The following is a 20,170-nucleotide window of genomic DNA, read 5'->3' on the forward strand; positions in this document are numbered from 1 at the left end:
GTACTTGCCATCGCCTCTCTTCTGACACCTCATTCAGCCTCACCAATGTCTCTGCCATCGCCTCTCTGCTGACACCTAATTCAGCCTCTCCAACGTACCTGCAATTGCCTCTCTGCTGACTCCTAATTCAGCCTCACCAACGTCCCTGCCATCGCTTCTCTGCTGACACCTAATTCAGCCTCTCAAACGTCCCTCCCAGCGCCTCTCTGCTGACTCCTAATTCAGCCTCTCCAATGTCCCTGCCATCGCCTCTCTGCTGACATCTAATTCAGCCTCACCAACGTCCCTCCCATCGCCTCTCTGCTGACACCAAATTCAGCCTCACCAACGTCTCTGCCATCGCCTCACTGCTGACACCTAATTCAGCCTCTCCAACGTCCCTGCCTTCGCCTCTCTGATGACACCTAATTCAGCCTCTCAAATCGAATCTAGACACTTTATTTTTTGCTGAGCTGCTACCCACATGTATTCTGCCACTACTTAGCCTTTGCCTGATCTATGTTGGAAATTGAAACTAGGCACCATATTTTTGATGATTGTGTCCCACCTGTGACCCCCACTGCCCCAGCACTAGTCGTACGATATCTCTGTCATCTCCTGTCACAGCTGCACGCACCCACACAGCCACTCTACACTATAATGATCCCCAAGAGTTCACCGTCCATTCTAGGTCTAGACTTTTCTTATATTGCACCGAAACTATGGAACTCACTCCCTGTCACCCTTAGAGCTGAAACTTCCATCTCTGTCTTCCGCAACAACCGCAAGACCACTTTCCTCAACTAGCACTGCGACTTCTTCCTCTATTCCTGTCATGTATATTGTAATATAGACAAAAATGTAATATAACTATATTGTAACCTTATATATATATTGTATCCGTGCCCTAACTGCTCATTATGTAACAAATGCATGCATTATTACTCTGTAACTAAGCATTGTACTGTAACAAGTGCCACGATGTCCTCGGGAAGTTGTGCACTATATAAATACGAATAAAACAAACGTCCCTGCCATCGCCTGTCTGCTGACTCCTAATTCAGCCTCTCCAACGTCCTTGCCATCGCCTCTCTGCTGACACCTAATTCAGTCTCACCAACGTCCCTGCAATCGTTTCTCTGCTGACTGATAATTCAGCCTCACCACCGTCCTTGCTTGGCATCGCCACTCTGCTGACACCTAATTCAGCCTCACCAACGTCCCTACCATCGCCACTCTGCTGACACCTAATTCAGCCTCACCAACGTCCCTACCATCGCCACTCTGCTGACACCTAATTCAGCCTCTCCAACGTCCCTGCCATCCATGCGCGTTGGACATGGGGGGACAGGGGGACAAATCCCCCCCACAATTCTAAGTGGGGGGGATGTAATATCATTTATCCCCCCCAGAACATGTGTTTGGTGTGTCATGCAGGGATCTGTTTTTGAAGTGGGGGGAGGGGCTGCTTACTATGTAAGCTTCCTTCTCCCCCCTGGCCCCTAAAGCATGGGGGCAATACACTGGGGGCAGATGGGTGATCATCTGCCCCCAGGGAAGGGGGGCAAAAAAAAAGGATTAAAAAAATAAACGTAGTTTTGGGTGGGATGGGTGCGGGTGGGACCACTAGCCACCAGGGATTTTTACAAGGGAGTGGCCCTCTCCCCCCCACCTTAGGTGGATGGGGGGCACCTTATGTAGCCCTCCCTGGGGGCAGATTTCTGCCCCTAGGAAGGGGTACATGAGATGCCCCCATCCATTTGGGGTGGGGGGGAGAGGCCACTGCAAATATTGGCAGAGCCACCCCTCCCAAGCCTGGGGCAGTATGCCTTTACCCCCCTGGAGGCAGATGGCCACACACATGTGCCCAACTGCCCCTAGGGAAGGGCACAACAAACATATATATATATTATAACTTGTTTTGGGTGGGAGTGGGTGGGGCCCACTAGACCACTAGGATTTGTTGTGTTTGAAATGGGGGTGGCCCTCCCCCCACCCTAAGTGGATGGGGGCACCTTATGTAGCCCTCCCTGGTGGCAGATTTCTGGCCCTAGGAAGGGGTACATGAGATGCCCCCATCCATTTGGGGTGAGGGGAGAGGCCACTGCAAATATTGGCAGAGCCACCCTGCCCCCCAAGCCTGGGGCAGTACGTTTTGCCACCCCTCTGGGGGCAGATGGTCACACTCATGTGCCCATCTGCCCCTAGGGAAGGGCAAAACAAATATATATATATTTGTTTATATATATTATAACTTGTTTTCGGTGGGGGTGGGGGGCCCACTAGACCACCAGGATTTTTTGTGTTTGAAAGGCGGGGTCGCCCTCTTCCACCCCTAAGTGGATGGGGGCACCTTATGTAGCCTTCCATGGGGGCAGATTTCTGCCCCCAGGGAAAGGGTACATGAGATGCCCCCATCCATTTGTGGTGGGGGAGGCCACTGCAAATATTGGCAGAGCCACCCCCCAAGCGTGGGGCAGTATGTTTTGCCCCCCCGGGGGCATATGCCCACACATATGTGCCCATCTGCCCCTAGGAAAGGGGCAAAACAAAAATAAAACTAATTTTAACTTGTTTTGGGTGGGTTTGGGGGGCAACTGAACAACCATGGATGTTTTTAGTGGAAAGGGGGGTGCCCACGGGTGTCTTCTTTTCGGAAATGCATGGGGCTCTCTGTTTTCCTTGATGGCTTCGACACCCTAGGCCCAAATCTGTAGGTTGTCCACATGAGCAAAATCTGCTTTGCCGAAAGGCTTGGGCTTATCAGTGGGTAGGCCTTTTCCCTTTTCTCCGCGGTGGGTGCATCCACACATGTGAGGTACCGTTTTTGTCTGGACACCTACCTGGGCGCAATGTGCTGCTTCCTTGGAATGGTGAAGCTTGCGGGATGCACATTCAGTGGGTCGCATTGCTCACAGAACCACTTTGGAGGTTGACGAATAAAGACCAAGAGAGGCAATGGAGTCACATCGAAGAAACAGCTGTTCAAGCCACGGAGGAGGCACTCACTGGGGAGTCGACAATGAAGTTATCTATCCCTAGCCATTCGTCCAGGCTGGTGGTGAACGCCAGTCCAGCTGGGCTATGAGCTGTGCTCCTACAGAATGAGAACACCAATGATCCATAGCTTATGCCAGCCATGCCCTCACCCAACATAGAGGGAGGCACTGGGTGTAATTTGGGGTACTCAACCCTTCTAGCTATACATATTTAATGCCCTGTTGTCAAGGTCACACATCCCAAGCCCCTACTTCCATTATGCAAGGATCATCACAGCACCCACTGGCTAACATTGAATGCTGGCTCTGATGGCACAATGTAACTTTGCGATATCGACCAGGAGGGGGCCATTCAGCGGATTGCTTACTGTGAGGAACCTGGGGGCGTCCTCACTTTCTTTTCCCCAACATCCTCTGCTCAGGTGGCCAAGGAAAGGCCATCGCTTTTGGATCCCAACCCTGGGGGGGGATATGCGAGGGAGGTTCACCTGGGTGAAGGAGATTTGGGTAGTGGTGAGACTACGTCCTTGGGTGAGACATGGTATCCTCCATTCCCTTTTCATGATGAACCTTCAGTCCTAGCAGCCTTTGTAGGCTGTTGTCATCCTTTCCCCTTTTCTTCCTTTCCAAATGACCCTAGGAGATGCCATCAGTATACTGGCACTAAGAAGAGGTTAAATGGGAAGATACGTCCTTGTTTAGAGAGAGTAAACACATTTCAACACATATCAACCCCCTAGTATATTTTCAGAGAAATATCAGGCACAAATAGGGAAGAAACAATTGAGAGTGAGGCATACTTCGACTCAGTCACACCGCTCTAGTACTGGGATGATGAAGAGGCGACTAGGAGTTAAACACACTAACATTCATTTTCACCACTCTGGTTCTGAGATGAGGAAGACTCTTGAAGACTATTGTGAGGATCAGGCATGTCCAGAAAGTAATTGTGGTCAGGCAATTGACATCAAGGACTTGCACTGGCAACCAGTTAACAGGTCACAGGTGCATAAAAGGTGGGAATGCCAACAGGGGAGGAGAAACTGGCCTGGAAGAGAGGAGGGAAGCTGGCCTGAGCGATAAAGAAACCTGAGAGGGTAGAGAACGGTACAGTCTCCTTTGCCGGGTGCCCAAATCCAGATCTTTTGGGCACGGCAGTCTCCCAAATACGGCAGGACACTGGTAGTGTCTGTGTGTGAAGAGCTGCGCTACCAGCAACACGCACTGAAGTTCGAAGAAGGTGAGCACTGCTTTCCGGGCTCCCGAGAAGTGGATGTGGAGCCGAAGAACACCGGAAGGAAGAAGAGAGAGGATGCCGGGAGGAGCGGCTAAATACCGGTTAGTGAAATTAAGGAATCACCCATACCGGGAGCTCCTGCGGTGATCCTGGTGCACATCCGGTCCAAACTCTCTTACTATACCTCCTCCTCCACACCTGGCCCACCTGTAGCCGTCTCTCCTCTTCCTTTCTCCTCCTTTAACTTGCTCACCCCAGACGATGTTTGTAGACCAGTCCGATCTATGACAGCCTTTTCAAAGCAGGTGCTCCCCTGCTCATCCAGAACCATCAAGGACCACATTGACACCCTTGCTCCAGCCATGGCCAATTTCTGCAATCGCTCCTTTGCCACTAGAACCTTCCCCTCCTCCCTTAAGCACTCCCTTGTTCACCCCGTTCTAAAGAAGCCCTCTGCCAATCCTTCCTCTCCGGCTAATTATCGCTCGATCTCCATCACTCCTTTCCTGGGCAAAGTCTTGGAAAAGCTGGCCATCTCCCAGCTTAATCTGAACACTGAATCTGTTGGTTTTCTACACGGAGCTGCCAGAAGCACGGAAACTGCTCTCCACAACATCTGCAAAGACCTGCTCTCTAACCTTAGCTCTAACCTTCCTTCTGTCCACATTCACCTCGATCTTTCTTCTGCTTTTGATACGGTCAACCATGCCGTCCTGCTCAATCATCCTCCATAATGACCTGGGTATCACTGATCAGGCCCTGGCCTGTCTGACCTCCTTTCTCACTGACTGACCTTCTCAGGTCTAAATGGGGTCTTTCCTCTCTTCGGTCTCTCTCTCTCTCTACTTGTGGTGTTCCCCAGGGGTCTGAACTTTCCACCAGCCACTACCTGGCAGATCTTGCCCACTGCATCACTACTTTCTGCTCCCTCTTTCAGTGTTATGCGGATTACACCCTGCTCTCTTTTGGGCTCCCCTCACCTGCCTCTTCCCCTTCTATCATACCAGACTGCTGTGCCGCAGTTCAGGAATGGTGTGCTGCTAATTATCTCTGCCTAAATGCCACAAAGACTGAGAGCCTCATCATTGGGACACCAGCTCCCTCCTTTCCCCCCTCTCTCTCTCTCTGGCCTCCCACTCTGGGCCCTCTTCCTGCTCCTTCCTGTGAGGCTAAGAACCTTGGTGTCATTTTCAACTCCAGCCTCTCCTTCTCTCCTCACATCTCTGATGTCTCTAAGAGATCAAACTATCAGCTGCCCCTCCTCAGAGGTATTCTTCCTTTCCTCACTTTCCCCCAGAAGCTCACTCTCTCCAGAGCTCTGGTCCTCTCTAGTCTGGACTACTGCAACAGCCTCTTTCTAAATCTACCTGCCTCTACTATCTGACCTCTACAAATTATCCAGAACAGGATTGTAAGACTTGTCCTTGGCCTCAAGCCCAGGTATTGTATCTCTACAACTCTGAAATCTCTTCAATTGCTCCCGTGGCTGATTGGATCAAATTCAAGACCCTCTGCATCATCCACAAGTCCTTCTGGGGCATGGGACCAAGCTATTTCCAACATTCTGACCCTAAATACTTACCTGAAAAGAGCCCTCTGCTACTCTGACTCCAAGTCTCTGCTTGTCAAGCGCTTCTCCAAGCAGAGAATGGGGGACAGGTCTCTCTCTTTGGCTGGTGCCTCCCTTTAGAACAGCCTCCCTTCCCCTCTCAGACTTGAGCCGGACCTCCTTAAGCTCTGGAAATTTCTCACAACTCTTTCCCTCTTTCCCTTCCCTGCTAATCTCCTCACTGCTGCTGAGATTAGTTGCCTGGTCCTTCAAGAATCGTACAGGTTACCAGGTCCCCATTCCCGTCAACAGCAGCATCCTCCCCCACTCAGCACTGCTCTTGCGGGCCCCCTGCCTGGTGCCTGAGCATCCCTCCCTTGAGGTTCCTCCGCCATAGCTGCCATCAGCACTTGTCCATACCCTGCTCCCTCCGACCCCTCCCCTCCCTATCTCATACACTTATCCTCACTGCATCCGAATGCCACAAGGTGTAGTAGGACATTCATTGTATATTTACTGTTTTGCCATTGTCATTTACTCCCCTTGTTCCCTCCCCAAGTACCTTGTGGCGCCTGGAAATACCACTCGGTTTTTTAAAGGCGCCTAACAAACGTGCAATAAATAAATAAATAAATCCAATGTTATGCAACTGAGGCAGCTACGGCTCCGATGAACCTACAGAAAGTCGGACATGCCCTATTGTGTGCAACTGAAGGCACCCTGTTATACGACTGCTGAATAGGTATACCTACCTGCCCAGTTGTACAGGACTTTGCACACACCGGACACCAAGGAACAACAAAATGAAGATTCGACAGAGGGACAAGGTTTGGTTTGCGAAACTTGACGTCAACGTTGAGAATGTAACCAAACATGAAAGGATCAGTGATCCCAGCCATAAGTGGGTATTCACTAGTGACCATGACTAGATTACAGGAACACTGCGCAGAACGATCTCACCTGCAGACACGGCGCCAGGAAGAAGGGAACATGGGACATGGACGGAATGATGGTAGAAGAAAAAAGAGAATCACCAGAGGGTCAAGCACCCATCATTCTGCCCCAAGAAGAGAAACATGGGAGCCAAAGTCTGGGTGGAGTGCCCAGACTGAGGACATTGTACCCTGAGAATCCAATCACACGAACAGACTGGGTGGTGTGTCCAATACTGAGGACATTGTTCCTTGAGAATCCAGTCACATGACCAGACTGGGTGGTGTGCCCAATACTGAGGACTTTACTGCCCAAGAAGCCAGACACCCTTACTTGCTTGGTGGTGGGCCCAACATTGAGGACATTTCTCCCCGAGAATCCAGGCACCCAACCCAGCTGGTTGGTGTACCCAAGACTGAGAGCATTGCTCTCCAAGAAGCCAACCCCTCCACCCGGCTGGGTGTACGCCCAAGTCTGAGGACATCGCTCCCAAGAATCCAGACACAAGGGTAGGCTGAGTGATGTGCCCAAGACTGAGGCCATCGCACCTAAGATTTCAGTAAAACGAGCAGACTGGGTGGTGTGCCCAAGACTGAGAACATACTCCCCAAGTACCCAAGTAGTTGAGCACCCCACCCGACTGGGTACTGTACCCAAGACTGGGGACTTCACTTCCCAAGAAGCCAAGCATCCTACTCAGTTGGGTGTGCGCATAAGATTGAGGACATCGCTCCCAAGAATCCAGTCACACGAGCAGGCTAGGTGGTGTGCCCAATACTGTTGAAATTTCTCCCCATGAAACCAGGCACCCTTTCTCACTGGGTGGTGTGCCCAATACTGAGCACATCTCATTCTGTGAATCCAGTCACATGATCAGGCTGAGTGATGTGCCCAAGACTGAGAACATTTCTGCCAAAATCCTCAAGAAGCCAGGCACGTTTCATAAGTGTGGGTTGCAGGAATGCATGAAGTGATGTAGACTGCAGTGATGGACACTGTGTGATCTGTTGTGCTGTTAGTTTTGTATCTTTGTTGGGAAGGAGTGCTATGGCTGTTATGATGATGATGATATTGTATTACTATCATACCTGTACACAAGTGTTCCAGGCGCCACAAGACATAGGAGGGAAGAGAGGGAGAAAACAAGACAAAATATCTTATTAGGCGTTGTGACATTCAGATCATGCAAGTGTGACAATGAGAGGTGCAGGAAGAAGGGAGTGGGGAAGTGAAAGGGAGAGGTTAGGGGGAAGGGTGTTCAGGGCCAGCAAGGCTCTGGGGAAGTGCAACCAAGGAAGCGGACATCTGGGTAAGTGCAAATGGCAGGGGGGTTGTTTAGGGTACACATTACAGCCCCAAAGTGCACAGTAGGCTATAGGTCATCGAGGAGCCTTGTACCCAGTGAGACTCTGAGGGTACCATGGAATTAGTCAGCGCATCAGACAGGAAGGTTTGCAGCGGAGCAGGAGAGAGAAGGCAGAGGAGAAAAATAGGTTCTTGAGTTGCTTCCAGAACTTCAGGTGGTCTGGATCAATTCTGAGAGGGGCAGGGAGGCCATCCCAGAGGGAGGCACCTGCAGAGGAGAGAGATTTACCTCCCACTCTCTGTCTGGAGAAGTGTCTGATCCTTGGAGAGTTGGAGGTAACTGAGTGAAACAATCAAGTAGGAAGGTTCTTAGGCAGAGAGAGTTGGGTGTAGTGTGGGGCCCATCCCCAGAAGGTCTTGTGGATCATGCAGAGGGTCTTGAACTTGATCCTTATAGCCACCACTGAAACACTTGTGTATAGGCGCATTACAAATGCCATATCATACCATATCATATCCCCGGGAGCCGGTGGAGAGATTTCAGAGCAGGAGAGATACTTTCCCTGAACTTGAGGCCAAGGATAAGTATCACAGTCCTGTTCTTGATTAGTTGCAGAGGGCGCAGAGTAGAGGCAGGCAGATTGAGAAAGAGGCTGTTGCAGTAGTCTAGCCTGGAGAGAACCAGGGCTCGGGAGACAGTGAGCTTCTTGGGGAAAGTGAGAAAAGGTAGAATACCTCTGAGGAGGTGAGCTGGAAGTGGGACTTCTTGGCAAGTTCCGTGATGGGAAGATAGAAGGATAGAGTGGAATCGAAGATGACACCAAGGTTTTTTGCATCAAAGGAAGTCAAGGCTAGACGGCCAAAGGAGGGTGTTCAGAGTGAGAGAGGGAAAGCAGGAGAATGGGTCCCAATGAAAATGATCTCTGTCTTACTGGCATTAAGGCAGAGATTGTTGGAGGAGCACCAATCCTGAATCACGGATAGACAGTCAGAAAAGAGCAAGGATGGAGAGGCGGCTGAGGGAAGCCTGAAGGAGAGCTGAGTGTCATCCAAAAAAATCTGAAAATTGGAGAAGACTGTGGAGATCAGGTGGGTCAAAGGGACCAGATAGACATTGAAGAGGCAGGATGGGAGGATAGACCCCTGAGGGAAACCACATGTAGAGAGAGCAGTGGTGGAGAGGAAGGACCCAAGTTGGACCTGGGAGGGTAGGTCCAAGAGGAATGAGGTCAGCTATGCCAGAGTCTTATCCATGATGCCCAGGTTCTCATGAAGTCGATTGATCAGGGTAGAGTGATTGACTGTGTTGAAAGAAAAAGAAAGGTCAAGGAGGATGAGGAAAGCGGGAGAGCTGGAGTTATGGAGATCAGGACATTGGTTGATGCCATATACTGTACATGAGATTACGGCTGAGCTTTGTGACACCTGTGAGGTCACAGAACAAGATTAGTTATAGAAATCAGCTGCACTACAATCGGTATGTCGCTTGCAAATCTTCAGTGTTTGTGCATTGTTACTTGAGGTAGTGCTGCACCCAGACGAAGAACAAACTCTGCATAAAAAAGTGGGAGAGTGGAGACCTTCAAAGGCCATTGCAGAGAGAGAAGACCTATTGTAACGTAAGAAGAGATTCAGAGGTGGTGAGGTTGACGGTGAAGGAGAGAAGCACAAAATAGCAATGGTATAACAATCTTTTCTCATCGCCTATTGGTTTTTTGCACCCACTCCCGTCTCACATCATTCCTCATCCATTTTGATGTTCCATGGCAGGTTTCTCTCCTGTCTCTGCCAAAGAGAATCAAGCATGGCTCGTGGGAGCCAATATCTGCCTTGTGATAGGGCACACATAAAGGAGGTCTAAATCGTAGCCCTGCAGGTCATTTTCCATGAGCTAGTCTTGATTGAGGGCAGATGACATTGCGATGGCCAATCAGTTTGTTGCAGGAGGAACAAAAGTGAAATATAAGGAAGGGTTTGTGTGTAGAACATTCCGTCTGTGAATTCTATTCTTTACAGGGTGCAGCTTTTGTGATAAGTTTTTTATTTTGGAACAATGCCAGAGGTCAAGGTCACGATGCTGAGGTCTGGCTGGCTCATAGGTTTATGGAGATTGATAAAATGAGGGAGACAAAAGTTCAGATTAGACATTAGGGCTGCAAAGCCATTTGGAAAGAAGAGATATGGTTATGGAAGGTTTAAGACGCGTTCTACATACACAGGAGGGGGCGAAGATGCGGGTGATCTTCTTCGCGTGGTCAGTGGACACATTACCTATTAAATGCATATGAGGAGGACATGTTTAAACACCTGACGGACATAGGATGCACATGAAGATACACCTGCATTCTGGTACCCAGACCCATTATTTCTTGATGCCAAGGTGAAGTGATAGGCTGCAAGAGTGTTACTTTTCTTGTGCCATACATACAAGGGGACTCCCTCTTCAAGAGAAATCTCATTTTGATGGTCAATATATTAAGGTGTCTATCGCTGTGTATCACCGAAGAGCCTTTACTTTTTGTTTACTTCCAAGTGCCGGTTAACATCACCAAAGGCTGTGCATACAAGTGTAAAGCAAGCAAGACCTCTCTGCTGACTGTGACCTGCTGCAACACCAACTATTGCAACAGAGTTGTGAGGAAAGTCCACAGAAAGTAGGCAACCGCTGGTGCCTACCTGCAGAGCTGTTCTTTCAAGGTAAGTATTGTGGGTCTTGCAAGCATATATGATTACAGGGTGGGTGAAGACCTTTCAAACTCATTTTGTGAGGAGAGTTACCAAGTATTTCATTTATTCACTAAATGGAAATGAGAAAGAGCAGAGCCCTAAGAAACCCTATGATCCAGAGTGTGGATAAGGGGGTTTGAAATCTTGTGCTCTGCGGTCATATAGGAGCGATAGAAGTCAGTCCATGGTTGATTCTTCTAGCTTTGAGAAGCAATGGAGTGCTTTACAGAGGTATACACAAATACAGATACATATCGGAGCACTTAACAGAGGTATACACCAATACAGATACATATCGGAGCACTTTACAGAGGTATACATCAATACAGATACATATCGGAGAACTTTACAGAGGTGTTCAACATTGCAGATGCATAACACAGCACTTATTAGTGGTAACAACAGAACAGATTTACAGAGGGGATAGGATACAGAGGGGGGCAGAGGAAGGGGTGCGTTAAAGAGTCCAGTTCCTAGCCATAGCTCCTTACAGTCAGCCCATGTTTACAGGCTGGAAAAAATATATCATTGCATTTCTGCATTCATCATGGTTTTAGAAGGTGGCATAAATTACACAATAAGTGCATGCTACTATGAACCTTCTATTTTGATAGGCCAATTTACTTTAAGGTCAAATACACCACTTGGTTTCCAGCAGACATAAACACTTCCTGAAATAACATGATCATTTTCTGCCACAATGGCCTAATTTATGCTTATCATCATGACTGGGTGTTATCTACTTCTTGTAAATCCTGAGATATATTTCACAACCTTAAAACTGGAAAAACAGGTTTTGTAAATGACACATTGCTTCAGACTTCTTAGAACACTGTGTCGAAGACATAGATATGCTGTGTGGCTTATCGTTTCTCTGATTTTATGCCAGCTTCATTTGTAAGCAACACTGTTGAAAAATAATGCAATCTGTTATTTAAACAGCTGGATCACTGCATATTGGCTTCTGCCCAATGCACTCCCATCCTAAGATTGAACACAGAACTATATTTATAGTTTGCTCAACCCTTATAAATGTTAAGGAGTTAAAAGGCCTGCAGTTTACTTGTAGTACATGATGTGACATTCATTTTGGGAAAAATGGCTGCCTTTTTCTGACCTATATTCTGTATCAGAAATCTATATTCTGTCTTAATTATGGTGCATGCTCTGTAAACATTTCTTTATGTTTTGTGTTTTCCTAAATACGTGTGTGCAGTGTCACCTATTTTCTAATGTACCTGCCTATAATAAGGGCACCTGGCTGCCGCAATGGACATTGCTACTGACGTTTACACTGTTAGACAGGAAGGCAGGGCTTGTCCGGGCTTTCACATTTTCACCTGTCAATCACTAAAGAGGGGGAGGGTCTGATCCTTTTCACTCCTGCACTCTGGTCGATATATGTAACTGTAGCATAAATGATGGAAATAATGTTGTATATAATTAAGGGTTTATTGATACACTTAAGTATAATGAATGTATATATATTAAAAGGGGATATATCAGGAGTCTCTGAAGGAGGATGCTTCAGTCTCTCCAACCATCAGCTTCAATGTTCTCCTCTCCACGTCCACATTCTCCTTCCAGAATCCCTGCAGATTCCACGCCAATGTAGCAGCAGATGTTACCATGCTACACATCCCTCTTCTTTCTAGACAAGTCTTTACTCTACATAGTCTGTTAAGTATATCGGTCTCTGGTACTTTCTTCCAAACCTCGATACTGACGTTTTCATCACAGTTGGTACATATATGGAATTTACTGGTAAGGACACTTTCTGGTTCTCTCTACTTTCACCAACATCACTTTTGTCCATACTCTCACCATTAGCTTTACTATTAATTCCCATAACTATTCCATTGTTCCATACCCTTCCATCACTTGTTCGTACAGCATGTTGCAACACTTCAATAACTTGGATAGGATCAGACCACTTAATGCCTTTCACTCTCAAAGCTTCCGGCAACTTCACTCTCACAAAACAACCTACTTCCAGTGTTTCATTACACCTAAATCTTTTCTTGTCATGCCATGCTTTATTCCTATTTTGTCTCTGCCTAATCATATTTACAGCATTACTAGTTACTACTCCCATATTTATCACTTCACCCATCCAACCAGGACATAACTTGGTAGTTGCTTTTCTACCTCTGCTCAATTCAAATGGTGATATACCTGTAGAACTGTGGGGAGTAAACCTGTGTGCCATAATGACATTTCTGACTGCTCTTTCCAACTCATTCCATTGGCCCATGCCATCTAATGGCATCTTTGAGAATCCTGTTGTATCTTTCTACTACACCATTGGTTTGTGGGTGATAAACCGCACTAGTCACATTCTTAGTCGATTTCTTTTCTAAATAATCTTCCATCTCTTTCGAGACAAATTGAGGACCATTATCAGATAGGATAACTCCAGGATATCCTTCCCTACCACATACCTCCTCCATGAAATTGATAATATTTTTAGTTGTGACACTAGGCATCATTTTTACTTCTGCCCATCTTATTAAAATATCGATCATTGCCACACAAAATGTTTGACTTCCTTCACTCCATATCGGATCCATTATATCAATCCCAACTTTCATCCATGGTCTACTTGGCACATCAGTTATAACCATCGGGTACTCACTACTCACACAACTCTTATCAGACTTATTACAAAGTATACAGTTTCTTATGATCCTCTCGATTTCCGCATCACATCCCGGGCCACCAGTATGTATTCATTATCCTGCACTTGGTTTTGGATATGCCTTGGTGGCCTTCATGTCCCAGCTCAATTATTTTCTTTCTGACATCTTCAGGTGGATTTAATCTGTCTCCTCTAAGCAAATATCCATCTTGCACACTCAACTCATCTCTGACGCTCCATAGTCCTTGCACATCTGCCTCCTTGATCTTATTGAGAGGAACATGTTTATTGTTTATATTTTCCATCATAAACTGTAATTGTATGTCTTTACTCATGCCTTCCAACCATTCTTCCTTAGCAATGGCTGTGTCCTGTAACATACATATAATTTCTTGTTGATTTTCTTCATCTTCACTCCCACTTACTTCTTGGACATTCGTAAGCCTAGATAAACAGTCTGCAGCATAATTCCTCACTCCTGGAATATACCTAACCACTACATTGAACTCCTACATTCTATGAACCCATCTCCCTATCCTTGCCAATACTTTGTCCAGTCCCTTGTTCATGAATAGTTCCACAAGTGGTTTGTGATCTGTGTTTATCTCAAATTGTGTTCCCCAGACAAAACTCCTGAATTTGTTCACTGCCCATACAATGGCTAAGGCCTCCTTTTCAATAGTTGCATATGACTTTTCTGCTCCCTTTAACAGCCGGGAAGCAAACACAATTACTTTTTCTTTTCCATCATGTAGTTGCGCCAACACCGCACCTAGGCCCACATTACTGGCATCCGTTGTGATCACTGTACACTGTCCTCTTACAAAGTTCTTCAGTGCCGGCGCAGTTGTCAGGGCATTCTTTATGCAATTGAATTCCTTCTCACAATTTTCATTCCAATCATATTTGACATTCATTCTGGTGAGATCCCTCAATACCGCTGTGTGATCAGCAAACCTTGTAACATATTTAGAAAAATACTCAGCCATCCCCAAGAATGTCCTCAATTGTTCTTTGTTGCTAGGTGTAGCCATATTATTGATTGCAGACATCAAGTCCGTATTGGGCATAATCCCCTGCTCTAATATATCATGACCTAGATATTCAATTTGCTCCCTATGAATCTTTGACGTCTCTCTGCTCAATGTCATGTCCATTTTATGCAATTTCCTCAATGCTCCATCCAGAATTCTATCATGCTCCGCCTGATCTTTAGCAAATACAAGGATATCATCTTGAAAAAAAAGAATGCCCTCATCACCATCAACAATGTGATGCATGGTCTTCTGAAACACTGAAGCTGCTGATATAAGACCAAATGGCATTCTCTTATATTGATACAAACCCTCCGATGTTATAAACGCTGTCAGATGCCTTGAGTCCTTGTGCAGCCAAATTTGGTGATATGCAGAAGTAAAGTTTAGGGTCGAAAACACTTTTGCTGACCCCATCGTTGATAGCAACTCTTGAATGTTGGGAAGTGGATGTCTCTCAGGGATGATACACTTGTTCAGTTCTCTGAGGTCAATACACACTCTCACCTTTCCAGAACTCTTCCTCACCACTACCAACGGTGATACCCATTACGAAGCATCAATCCTTTCAATTATGCCCTGCTTTTCCAATTTCTTCAATTCACTTTTGACCTCATTTCTCATGGCTAAGGGCACATTTCTCAGCTTCTGTGCAACCGGTTTACAATTCTCTCTGAGCTGTATTTTGTGCGTAATCCCTTTCGCGCAGCCTATTTCATCCTTGAACACCTCCTTCTTCACTGCCTCTGTAGACATCTCTTTGGATTCAATCACATATATAGACTCCTCAGCACTGGCATCCAATCTGACCTTCAGCCATGCCTGATGCGTCCAGCTAAGTAGAGGCATTGTTCCTTTTCTTGATACGTAGACTTTTCCTTTGGCAATTCTATCCTTGAAGGCTAATTTTGCCTCGAACCATCCAATAATATCTATGTTCATGCCACCATAAGCACTTGTTTAATGTCTGATTCATTAAGCCATCATGGACCAATTATTCTCCATATCTTTTCAGTCAGCAACGTATACTTCGCTCCTGAATCAGTCATCATTCTTACTGGAGCATCATTTATCATAATGATGGTCTTGGGACTCTCCAGTCCCGTGCCATTCGCAGTATCGCTAACAGCAAAGACACATTCTTCCTCTTCTTATTCTTCTGGACCTCCAATCTAATTCATGATTCCTTTATCAACCCTACAACATTTGGCCATTTGGCCCCTTCCATTGCAGTTTTTGCATATAATGTGGATAGCTGGACACTCAGGACTGTTAGCCCAGTGCATGGGACTGTCGCATCTAAATCATGTCCTAATCCTTCCTCTGCCTCTCTGACGCATTTGACTCATTTGAGGAGGTCTATTACTCATGAACCGTCCTCTGTTGTATTCTCCATGTCCACGTGCAAATCCTCTACTTTTTACATCATTACTGTATCTGTAAGTGCTTTGCATCTTGGGTTCCTCCTTCCGTTTCACCACAGCATTTTGATTGTTCCCATTGTCAACTTTTGTCATTTGAATTGCATTGATAGGATTTTCTGGCTTTAGAGTAGTATTCTTCACCCTATCCTCAAGCGTCTTGCCACAATTCTCCATATGGTCAACCTCTTAGGCTATACGCAGTACTACATCCAAATCAGGATCGTCTTCAGACCAAAGTCTCTCTCTAATTTTAGCGCTATTAAACTCCAGAATGAATTGATCTTTGAGCCTTTCATCTAATTGTGGCCCGAATTTGCAATTCTTTGCTAAGTTTCTCAGGACAGTTATAAATTGTTCCACGCTCTCTCCACTTTCTTGCAACCTCTTACCAAACGTATACCTTTCCAAGATTGTACTCAATTTCTTTTCACAGTGTTTATTCAATTTGGCAACACATTTTTCGTATTCATTCATATCCCCTTCATCATCAGATAAGTTAGGCAAGTCCTCATACTTTTCTTGTCCTGCTGGTCCCAAACAGTGAAGTAAAAATGACATTTTTCTCTCCACTCTGTAATTTGTTCCACAAACCACTGAAGCATAATGCTCAAATGACTTCAACCACCTTTTCCATGGTAGGTTTGGTTCTCCAGCTTTGAGTAAAAACATGGCCGGTGGTGGAACTGTGTGCATTGTCATGTTTCTGGCCACCGGTTGATCACCTGCACCTCTGTTGTCTATGATTGCTGCAGACACACTTGTATAGACAATGGACAGTTCCTCTTTATTGAGAACAAAATATTATGTATTGCTTGTCCAATCTCTGCCTTGGTATGAGAATATATATATTTTTTTTGTTATACTTGTAACATATACAGGTACTGGGACAAGTAGGAGCAGATCACTCAATCTTTATTAGCTTCCTTTACCCTTATTTATTTCTTCCTCTTTTTTTTATATATAAATGAACGCCGCGTGCAATAACATGCACAGAGGTTACTGCAGTCTTTCACTGTATGGCGAGGCGCATTTGCGCAATTTACTTTATTCAAATGACAGCTTTAGGACGCTGACACAGCGACCGTCGTAACTGCAATGGCTTTGTTATGCTGTTGCCACAGTTACCTGACCAAAATGGCCGCACGCACGCAACGCACATCACAACGTCACGGGTCCTTTCCTTTAAAGTGAACAGCTTTCCATTGCACTGCGAGCTCGCGACCGGCTCGAGACAGTGTTTATTTTCAATACGCGGCTCGAGGGGCTCACGCGTATGATTAACTGCAGCCGTGAGTAACCACAGAACATTTGTACATATGGCTGTTGCTCGTTCGCACAACAAACTTGCTAGTACAAGGTGAAAATAACGGAAGTCCTTATTAATCATGCAAACTGACAGGGTTCTTTGCCGCTCACCTTTAGTCTCTGATTCCTTTACCAGTCGTTCAGCTGATCAGGCGACTGCTGTTTAAACAGTCGGTAGATGGACTTCCTCGTCGCCAAGTGTAGCATAAATGATGTAAATAATGTTGTATATAATTAAGGGTTTATTGATACACTTAAGTATAATGAATGTATATATATTAAAAGGGGATATATCAGGAGTCTCGGAAGGAGGATGCTTCAGTCTCTCCAACCGTCAGCTTCAATGTTCTCCTCTCCACCTCCACATTCTCCTTCCAGAATCCCTGCAGATTCCACACCAATGTAGCAGCAGATGTTACCATGCTACAGTAACCACATCATTGTTATTTACCCTCCCACACATCCAAAGTACCTATGCATCCCTATCTCAGTCAGCCCGTCAACCTCAAATATGGGAGGTGTTGTGAAAGACACTCCTAAGGAACCAATAGTGTCTCCAATCGTGCATATTATTCCAATTTATTGTATATGTATCCTTTCTTTCTCCGAAGATGCAGCATATTTCGCCCTCTTCTATTATTTGTGTGTATTTATGTATCCAGAGAAAGTAACATTGTTTGCTTCCATCTTGTTCCCACCCCTATAATCCAATTAAACATGAATTTACATGCATAGCGAGTTCCCCAGCACTACGAGAATTGGGAGAAATCGTAAAACAACATTTATATATTTCATCCAGAGGGGGCCCACCAGCTCATACATTTATTTTCCTTCTCTCCCCATTGTAGGTAGAAGGTTATTAGGTATACATTTGTGCACCCACATTCTTTCTCTACTCCACCCGCAAACATTTCCTTTGTCCCTTTCCCATTTGCATGCTGCTTGGAGTTCATTTCCTGGCCATCAAATCGCTTAACTTCTGTTAGAACATCTTCCATTGCTTTCTCTTTTCTTCTCCATATCGAGTTCACAGATCTTTCATCAGTCTATTATTGCTTTTCTATCTGCTTTGCAGCAGGTTCAGGGGCCCCTTAGTTAAGAGCCATGCCTTTGAACGCATTGTCTTCTTGAGTAAAATAGTCAGTGAAGGGAACATTGTCATAATTGAGGACATAAGGATGGGGGAGTCCATAAAGAGGAGTTTTTCTTCTTGTTATGTCCTTCTATTCATCAGCATTCAGCATCTGGTGGCTTCCCTAAACCCTTTGGTATAACATTTTTAGATATGCCTACCCATGATATGCCTACTCATGATATGCCCACCCATGATATGGGTAAAGTAGAGGCAATTGTGCACTATTCTTTATCTTTTGTGTGTAGATTTGTTTTGGAGGCCTGCTTTTAACGCTCTTTGTTTTGCTTTAAGTCTTGTCTATACTCTTCCTTTTGTAGTCCTTCTCCTGATGTCGCCGGACTGCGGTCTGTTCTTTCTTTGGTGTGTTTATTCTGGTCAAATACAATTAGCACTTATATTTGCCCCTCCTACTATGATAAGTCCACCCATAATATGCCCGCCCATGATATGCCTACCCATGATATGCCAACCCATGATATGCCTACCCATGATATTCCCACCCATAATATGCCCACCCATGATATGCCCACCCATGATATGCCCACCCATGATAAGCCCACCCATAATATGCCACCCATGATATGCCTACCCATGACATGCCTATCCATCATATGCCCACCCATGTTATGCCTACCCATGATATGCCCACCCATGATATGCCTACCCATGATATGCCCACCCATGATATGCCTATCCATCATATGCCTATGCATGATATGCCCACCCATGATATGCCTATCCATCATATGCCTATGCATGATATGCCCACCCATGATATGCCCACCCATGATAAGCCCACCAATAATATGCCCACCCATGATATGCCTACCCATGATATGCCTATCCATCATATGCCCACCCATGATATGCCTACCCATGATATGCCCACCCATGATATGCCCACCCATGATATGCCTATCCATCATATGCCTATGCATGATATGCCAACCCATGATATGCCCACCCATGATATGCCCACCCATGATATGCCTATCCATCATATGCCCACCCATGATATGCCCACCCATGATATGCCTACCCAGATATACCTACCCATGATATGCCCACCCATGATATGCCTACCCATGATATGCCTACTCATGATATGCCTATCCATGATATGCCCACCCATGATATGCCCACCCATGATATGCCTATCCATCATATGCCTATGCATGATATGCCCACCCATGATATGCCCACCCATGATATGCCTATCCATCATATGCCCACCCATGATATGCCCACCCATGATATGCCTACCCAGATATACCTACTCATGATATGCCCACCCATGATATGCCCACCCAGGATATGCCTATCCATCATATACCTACCCATGATATGCCCACCCATGATATGCCTACCCAGATATACCTACTCATGATATGCCCACCCATGATATGCCCACCCATGATATGCCTACCAATGATATGCCTACTCATGATATGCCTATCCATCATATGCCCACCCATGATATGCCTATGCATGAAATCCCTACCCATGATATGCCTACTCAAGATATGCCAACCCATGATATGCCAACCCATGATATGCCAACCCATAATATGCCTACCCAGATATACCTACCCATGATATGCCTACTCATGATATGCCCACCTATGATATGCCTCCCCAGATATGCCTACCCATCATATGGTTATGTGTGATATGCCCATACCTGATATGGCTATCCATCATGTGCCTATGCATGATATGCCTACCCAGATATGCCTACTCATGATATGCCTACCCAGATATGCCTACCCAGATATGCCTACCCATGATATGCCTACCTATGATATGCCCACCCATGATATGCTGTCCCATGATATGCCTCCTCGTGATATGCCTACCCAGATATGCCCACCCATGATATGCCTATCCATCATATGCCTAAGCATG

The 20,170-nt window shown here is 45.9% G+C and overlaps 1 long non-coding RNA gene across 1 annotated transcript in view; it reads left to right on the forward strand.

Annotated features, from left to right (window-relative positions):
* LOC138551124 (uncharacterized) overlaps positions 1 to 20,170 on the forward strand; it is a 133,907-nt gene that overhangs the window by 45,394 nt on the left and 68,343 nt on the right. Inside the window, exon 3 of the long non-coding RNA XR_011294862.1 lies at positions 10,536 to 10,699. This is a non-coding gene — a long non-coding RNA (uncharacterized lncRNA). The remainder of the gene's footprint in view (positions 1 to 10,535; positions 10,700 to 20,170) is intronic.

This window comes from Ambystoma mexicanum, chromosome 1q (assembly GCF_040938575.1).
Source record: "Ambystoma mexicanum isolate Mex_15411 chromosome 1q, UKY_AmexF1_1, whole genome shotgun sequence".
Classification (NCBI taxonomy): Eukaryota; Metazoa; Chordata; class Amphibia; order Caudata; family Ambystomatidae; genus Ambystoma; species Ambystoma mexicanum.